General features: G+C 42.8%; 1 long non-coding RNA gene across 1 annotated transcript; it reads right to left on the reverse strand.

Moving 5' to 3' along the window:
* Positions 1-5,057: 5,057 nt before the first annotated feature.
* Positions 5,058-6,025, reverse strand: LOC146959732 (uncharacterized). Its single transcript, XR_015035602.1, has 2 exons — positions 5,198-6,025; positions 5,058-5,089 (listed from the first exon to the last, which is right to left on the reverse strand). It is a non-coding gene; the product is annotated as an uncharacterized LOC146959732 (long non-coding RNA).
* Between the last annotated feature and the right edge of the window lie 367 nt (positions 6,026-6,392).

The following is a 6,392-nucleotide window of genomic DNA, read 5'->3' on the forward strand; positions in this document are numbered from 1 at the left end:
TTTTAGAGAGAGATTCAGCGTTTTTATGGCACTGGTATATTTCCAAGAATTTTCCATATTTGATAGATAAAAATGATTAATTTGAATTTAAAATAAGGATGTGATGTGATTAGAAGGCATGAGATTAAAGTGTTTACACGCTGTAAGATGTTCCTGCACCTGAACAACTCACTGGATTTAGTACATTTGGTGTTTTATTAGTTTGCGATAGGAGAGAGGTTCAGGGTCTGGTTTAAAGGTTGGTTATTACAGTTAGTGTTTAGTAATCATGCTCCAGTAATCATGTTGTTCCACAGTGGAGATCGATACAGAAATTCAAAGGGAATCATTTATCTATTGATTTGAATGTACAGCACTGACATTTATCTTTTTTTTTTAAAACCACACTCATACTAAAACATCCAGACCAAATAAAGCAATAATGATTATGAACTCATGCTGCCACATCATTTTGTTGGTATTTTTATCCTAGCTATACGTTATCACTCATGTGGCTGGCAGCTCCGGGTTCATTTCATTTCTTCAGTGCAAAATCTATGCAGTCGCATGCGCTCCTTATAATAAAAAAAAAGCCTGACCTAATAAAAATTGAGATACATCAGAACATAATCAGTCTCATACCCTGGGGGTGCATTACAACAAACGGTCATTAAAACACTTGACAGCTACAGGAACAAATTACCTCCTGAATTGCTGAGTGGAAGAGTTTGGCAGCAGTTTTACAACACCACCCTGCTTCAAAAGACTGATTTGGGTAATTTTTAATGACAAATATATCGTCATTTACAGACGTGACATTGATGATGAGACGAGGGCGCTGCCTGGCTGTTTGCGTCCTCTGTTTGGACAGAGACCCCTGAAGGTTGAAGCAAATTTGTTTTTGTGACCCAATCTCCAAGCAGGCAGTGGCTTGATCAAGTTGACATTTAGCTTGAACACAGAGGTCAGTGCAGAGCTGCTGTGGATTGGAATTAAATGAGCTCTAAGACGGTGTGTACTCAATCTCTCAATGATAATAATGGTCTGAGGGGTCTGGATGTTTGACTCCGACAGCTCAAGACGAGGTGGTTTCTATGGTTAACGTTCACTATGACTCCAGACAGAGCAGAGGCTTCATTGGTGAAATCATTCCTTTGATCATTCACCTCATGAGGAAAACTGAACCCTCAAAATACTCTTTCTTTAGATATCGGTATATATTGGTTCCTTACTTCCCTCCCTCACTATTTATTTGGCCTGTTTTAAAGGACAATTCCGGGCAAATTCAACTCGGGGCTGTATTTTCCTAACATTTTAGGTCTAAAAGAAGGAATCTGAAGATTTTCAGTTTAATTGCTCCTGTTTTGCGGTAGTTGTGTCTGTCCCCGCATCACCACGGCAGCGATGAATGGGAGCGGATTGAAGTTCCGCTGCTTAGGCTGTTTACATCCCTCAAAACCGCTTTTCTTTTTTTCCACAGACAGCGTCAGATGGCTACTCAAACATGTTAGGAAAATACAGCCCTGAGTTGAATTTGCCTGGAATTTTTATCTTAGATATTTTGGGGCTTTTATTTTGATAAGGACAGTACAGAGAGAAATGAAAGCAGCGAAATCACAGATTCAGACTAATGCCAACATGGGATGTGCTCTCGTGCTCCAACCACTCAACCACAGAGCAGCCCGTATTTCATCATGTTGTATATGTAGAGCTCATTTTATCTCCTTTGTCATGTTGTCTTCATGCTACGATCGCTACAAGTCCACTTGTTCCCACGAGCGACTTGCAGCCTTGTTCTACCATGTGGCACTCTCAGACACATCGAGCAGCTGTAGCCATTTTAAAGCCTTCACGCTCGTGTTGTGATGGCTGGCAGCTTTATCACAGCGAGCCCGGGGCCGCTGTGTATCTGGACGGCCTCATCCCTGACTCATTCCTCTGCTGGGGTGCACAGCGAGGTTATGTCATTCCAGCGGGCGAACACACTGCGGAGACACGGCCTCTGCCAGGCTGCATCACAGCACCGCTGCTCCTGTTTGGATGATCACAGATTATACCCTGGAAGCTCTCGCTCTCCCTCTCTCCCTCTGTCTCACAGTGGAGTCGTTTTCTCGTCGCTGTGAGAGTGTCGGCGAGGCCGCAGTCACCTCACCCTCAATTTGCTGCCCCGTAAATGAGAGCATTCACAGCTAATTTGATCCTAAATCATGTGGCAAACAGAAATGTCACAGATCTTTATGGCAGGTGCAGAGGAGACCTGATCAGAAAGATACTGTACTGTAGGGCTGCATGTGCTGCGGAAGTGGAAGGAGCTATTTTGGATGCACCTGGTTGGATTTCCCATCCATTTTCCCCCATAGACAATGCAATGCAGTGCACAGGTGATGTATGGAAATCTGTCAGTTCAATAATGGGAGCAAAAGATTAAAGGGATAGTTCAACATTTTGGCAAATTGGCCCATTGCCTTAATCTCTATAGACATAGCAGTAGGTTTCTTTATTTGTCGGTGCAAGCTATTTTTAGAACGGCGGAGCAGAGCCGCGAGCTGCTCAGAGCTACGCTACGGAGGCTCATGGGATTTCTTGGTTTCCCTCATCAAACTCATCAAATACACAATTCAGGGACAGTTTTTCAGCAAGCAGTCTCTGTATTTACCTCTAAAACAACTCTGTCTGGTAACGTTCTGTTATTATCTCATAGCGTGGTGAATGTGCAGGTCACAACTTGTCCACAACAGCGTTTTGGAGTTGTTGGATTGTGTATTTGATGAGTTTTATGATGATGACCAAGAAATCCCATGAGCATCCGTAGCGTAGCGCTAAGCAGCTCGCGGCTCTACTCCGTCGTTCTAAAATTAGCTTGCATTGACAATTAAAGGTAAAAAACCTACTGCTAAAACTATTGGGATTATGGCAATGGGCCAATTTGCCAAAATGTTGAACTATCCCTTTAACAAATTATCTGTTTTGTTTTTTAAATGCAGAGTCAAGAGTCCAAGCACAGAAAAACTTTGAGGTAGAAACTTTAACTGCGACTCCCATGGGGCATTTCTATGAGAAGCATCTAATCACCGAGCTGAAAATTCTGTTTCATGCGCCGCTAACAGCAGGTGGGAGCTAAAGATAACAGCGGTGAGAAAAAACCTAAAAACACAATCTGCAGCTTAAATCAAATCACTCTTTAAATTCTGGGTCGAGTTGTGAGTGAGTTCAGCTGCTAAAGACATGTTGTGTTTTGTGACTTATGAAGAAGCAGCGCTCCCTAGGCCCCCCGCTTACCCCCAGCCCTCCCCTCTGCAACTCTGTAGCACTTAAAAAGACTTATACATTGTCCACTGTGTTAATTAAGCAATATTACCCGAGAGGGTGTGCTTTAACGTCATTTGAGCACGACGGTGATGCGGTCAGGACCGAGGCGCTTGCGCCGAGGTCCGCAAGCATCACCGAAGTGCTCAAATGACGTTAAAGCACACCCTCGAGGGTAATATTGCGATTATACAACTATTACCAACTAAATAAAATGTATCATCAAAATATATTCATGTTGATGGACGTTTTGCTCTCAAAATTTAAAGTTTTTTGCGAGTGTGCTTCCCGTTTCCATGGAAATAATTGGGGTCTGACTAATAACTGAAACACAATCAGTCACGTCAGTAGACTCCTATGTGTAATGGAACCTAGTTCACCTCTACAGCAAATAGTCCGAATCTTAGTAACGACCTAGCAACAGAAATGATTTTCTAGTCCCAGATGAGTGAACTCTGAGCTGACGTTCATGTTTTAACGCGGTCGCGGACTTTCGCCGACACAGCTGATGGGAAAGCCAAACATTTCAATTACTCCAGATTATTTAAAAGCCCAAAAGTCGCAAAGAGAGAGAGGGAGAGAGAGAAACGTAGAGGTATCCAGATCAGCTCCAGGCCATATTTTATTTTCACCGCTGTTAGGCTACATCTAGCGTCTCTCTGACGGACTTTCCCTAACGGACTAACGGACTAACTAAATCAATACTGCTCAAATAAACAAAAAATGCTTATTTTTATAGCCAAGATTATGTAGAATGAGGGTTCGTTGTGGTGGTATAGAGTCTTGATGCTCAGGAAAACAGACAAACAGGAACGGAGAAACGGAGACAGACTTTGTTTACACTCCACTTTACTGACCGGCATCATCACCATGACAACCACAAACAATCACCACTACCACACACATTGAACCAATCACAGGCAGGGGGAAACAGCTGATTACTACACAAATACAGGCTACAAAATAACAAAACTATTAATACATTAACTATAGACATATGCACTAAATGTAATACCCAAACATATCCCAACTTTACAGTTATAACAAAGATGATGATTTTTTTTTCTATTAGGCTATATTTAAAAAAAAAATAAAAAATAAAAAAACATGTTCACCGGTCACAATATAGCTACGTGTCTCTCACACCGAAGGGAATACCCTCTCGGCTAAAACGTTTCAGATTTATCACTTTATTTATTATTATTATAGAAATGCACTTGCATACTGCCATTAAAATTGCAGTTGTTGAAGTAACTCATAAAGTCCATGTTGGAGCTCTGCCGTTTAGCAGGTGATGTGGTTGAGCGACCTTCCAATGGTCTCTTGTTTTCCTGGCCAGCGCACAGCAGGTTACTCCACCGTTTCCTATTATCCAGAGAAGGTGCCCAGTAGCTCTGGAGAGAACTCTCCGACCTGTGTCCACTGACAGTCATTATTTCTCTGGCTTCGAGTCCACCCTCTGCCAGTTTCTGGATGGTGGTACTTCTGATGCAGTGATTTGTGTATATCACTGATGTTCCTGCCTCTTTGGATATACGCGACAGCATTGAACCCAGGTAGTTAACGCCCATCGGCTCCAACGAGTACCACACGTCCCCTAACCTTTCTCCTCTTTTTGGATGGAGGTAGAACGCTTTGGCTTCTTCGGGGATTTTTGAAATGTATTTTTCAAATGATGAAACCGGGCACAATTCATTCCCTTGGTCTTCAAACATTGCGCCTCTCCTGCTTTGACGGTCCCTTTCATGGTGGTTTTTGTGATTTTTTGTCTCCTCGTTGAAGCCGAGTGTCACATATTTGGTGCCTTTAAAAAAGCATATGAATTATCAGGTAAGTTTGACCACATAATAACAACATAATAAAAAAAATAATTACGGTATGCATAATATGCGTGGCTCTTTGAGAAACCCACCTGTTGAATCGCGTTTTATTTCGAAGGATTGAGGCGTTAGTTTTCTCAGACCCTCCTTTCCTCTCCTTCCAAAATGTAACTGGATGTCAAACCACACTTTGTTTACTAAGCCCCGCGCTGTGTCTGGATTCATTGCCTCCGATTTTCTTAAAACGACCAGGTCCTCCTCGGTGATCGCGGCATGATGTTCCGTTTTGTCGTGGCCCGCTCTCCTGAGAGACTTAATGAGTCCACTAAACACGTTGTTAGACGTTGTGAACTCAGTGTCCTGCATTAGACACCATGCGCGACTGAGAGGAGGGTCGTTGATGTACCGGTTGATGCCTGCCCTCAATCCGACGTAGCTGCTGATGGAGTAGTGCTGACCCTGGCTGTTTCTTGCTGACCCATAAAATTCACGAAGAATCCTGTTTAGTTCTTCTTTTGTAACAGTTACAAAATCTACGTCCTGCTTGGTGCTTTTCAGAAATTCCTGGAAACATCTGACAGCCCAAGACGTTGATCGGGACGTGGTCTGTTCGTTCCTGGACAGTTCCAGTTGATTGAGCTCTTCATGTGACATGGGCACAAATCTTTCTTCTTTTGTCATTTGGTTCTTCTCATCCTCCTCCAACCATTCATCCAAACTGAGACCGCCAAATAAATCAAAATTAACAACAAACGGATCCATTTTGTAGCGTATTTTTCAGCCGTTTCCTGCTCCAGCTCTGACAGTTACAATGTTGCCATGGAGATGGATACAATGTTGCCACAGACTTGGCGGAGTAATATTTTTAGTGATGAGTTAGGCGTGCTGTCATGCTGATTTGAGCACGTTCTAAATGTCTTGTTGACCAATCAGATTGCTTGGTCGGAACTACTTGTTGTATAACTAGTGTTAATGATCCACAGGGTGCTCCTGGTTAATTGACCGACCCCCACCAGCTCATTTTATCATCATCACTTCTTTCCCGGTTTAATCAGCTTCACTCAGGAGTTTCCAGCTGCACAACTTCTCTCAGTATTTCAAATAAGTGCAAATTTGCAGACAGCTCATGATGCTAATTAATAATAATAAGTCCTAATAGTCGTTGCCGCTGATGATCTCATCAGTGATGGATTGTTGTGGTGTTGTTCAAGACACTTTGACTTTGTCCTGAGGGTGACACCTGAAACCTCCCCACCTGTTCTTGTTATATAATGAGATTTAAGCGCT

This window comes from Trachurus japonicus, unplaced genomic scaffold, assembly GCF_045865225.1.
Source record: "Trachurus japonicus isolate A0001 unplaced genomic scaffold, Traja_1.0 AP031161.1".
Classification (NCBI taxonomy): domain Eukaryota; kingdom Metazoa; phylum Chordata; class Actinopteri; order Carangiformes; family Carangidae; genus Trachurus; species Trachurus japonicus.